We start from the raw sequence: 2,128 nt of genomic DNA, 5'->3' as shown, positions 1-2,128 counted from the left end.
CGAGCCTTTTCAGAAGCAGGGAGCACTAGGAGCTTGGCTTTTCTGAGAACCCACGCTGAGGAGGACGGGGTGGGCAGATCAGCATCTGCTCAGGAAAGAGGCAGACAGAGAGCGGAGAGGAGGATTCTGGGAGGGGACCTGAAGTGGGACCAGGTACTAGTTTTTGCGCCATTTTGTTTTGCAATTTGTAATTTCTTGTCTCCTCACAAAACCATCCCACACTCTCGGTATCTCACCAGTATGTTCCAAAGTTGGATTTAACTCAATGATGCATGAAGCTGCTGAGACCAAGCCAGTGGCCCACCACCTGTATTCGTGTCAGTGCGTGAATCTACAACACTGTTTGACATCCAGGACAGCGGCCCTGGCTCAGGCATGCTTTGTCAATATACTTTGGAACAGGAAGGCATGGTGTTGTTTTCCAACGGAAGGAATCTAAATGAGCTTCCCAACAATATACAAAGGAACCACCAAATAACATTCAGAACACGATACGGACATGCTCCAAAGAAGCCCTTCCAACAAACAGGGAGCAGGTCAAATGAAGGGAGAAATAAAGAAGCAGAAGGTGCCTATGGAAGCGATTCGAGAAGCCACCAGGAGGTGCGTCGTAAGTGCTGGTGCTGCACAAGTGTGAGCAAGGTGCTTTGGAGGAAGGAGGAGAAAGGGTGGACCCAGGGAAGGGACTCACATTAGAAGGCAAAGAGGTGTCCGAGTGGCTCAGAGAGGAGAGACATAAATTGCAGAGGACCTAGGAAGGTTTTGTGTTTTTCACGGAAAGAAACCCTTTTCAACTCTTCCATAAATAGGACAAAATAGAGATGATTCTGCCTGCTCTTCTCCTGAAATTGTTATTAAAACTAATTTGCTGGTTTTCTCCCTCTGGTTGGAAATTGCTCGAGTTTGGCAAACCAATAGATGAGGAGCTTCATAAGACCGCCTGGTCTTTGAAGCCTGGGTTCTTGCAAGAATATTGGATTGTGGGGATTCAGGGGGTTGGGGTCCTTAAAACCAGAGAGACCCACTCGGAAAGATAGGCCAGGCGGGGCAGCCTGGGAAATTCTGAGCTCTAGATGCACAGGACACCACCCGTGAGTCCAAGCGTGGCTGGGAATGTCAGAGCCAAGCACAGAACGGACCCTGGGAGAGCGCATACGGGTTTCAGAGCCCAGGAATACGCCTCGTTCTTCTGTGCTGAGTGCCTTTGCAGCCACTGTTCCACTTGCCTGAAATACTTTCCCCTCCTCCACATCTACCAAGTCTGCTTTGGCTAAAAGACCCTCTCAAGGGCCCCCATAGAGCAGCGCTGGGGCCCTGAAGGCCAAGTAAATAGCTTTGGCCCCAGCATGTTCCTGTGCTCACTGGGGCTAAGAGGAAAGACTGGACTGGGGTGGAATTCTGGGATCTGTTCCTGCAGATCTCCGTCGGTGCTCACACTGTGCTGGGAGCTGCAAAGAGCTGGAAGAGGGGGGAGAGGGAGGAGGGGTCTATTCAGGCGGGGAGGTGGGATCCTGAGCTGGCTGCCCTGTGAACTCACTCGGGAGCTACAGCTCTGACTTCTCAGACCCGGAACGTGGCCAGCAGCAGCCTGCCACCTCCTGCCAGGAAAGAAATGTCTGCAACTGTGCGTCCCTGTCAGTTTCACTGCAAGTCCGCCTTGGGGAGCCAGGCGTTGCGAGGGGTAGAGTGGGAGGCGGGTGGTCCTGAGGCCCGATCTCTGGCCCCAGGGGAACCAGAGTAAAAAGCAAGTTGGGGCTGGGCTCGGACCCGGCGGGCGGGGGAGGAGGGGCTCTGCACGCATCTTCCTGGAAAGGTGCCCCCAGGGCGGCGAGAGCGCATGCTCGCTGGGCATCCTCCGGACGTCCCTGCCCCACACGGCGCCAAGGACCATGGGCCGTGCTGCGCTCTGCGCCTGGGTCCCCGGCGCCACGATGCCGCACGCGGCCCACTCAAGGGCGCGTGAGGACAGTCTCCGCTGGCAGCGCCGACTCAGGGCGTGGTCCCGGAATGCCTGACCAATGGGGGCCGCGGACGCTTGGTCACGTGACCGCCGCCGAAAACCGGCTCTTCCGCTCTCCGCCTTGGAGCTCCTCCCAGCGCGGCTCCAGGCCGCCAGCTCCGCCCCGCG

This window comes from Myotis davidii, unplaced genomic scaffold (assembly GCF_000327345.1).
Source record: "Myotis davidii unplaced genomic scaffold, ASM32734v1 scaffold227, whole genome shotgun sequence".
Lineage (NCBI taxonomy): Eukaryota > Metazoa > Chordata > Mammalia > Chiroptera > Vespertilionidae > Myotis > Myotis davidii.
Note: the sequence above shows the minus strand (reverse complement) of the source record.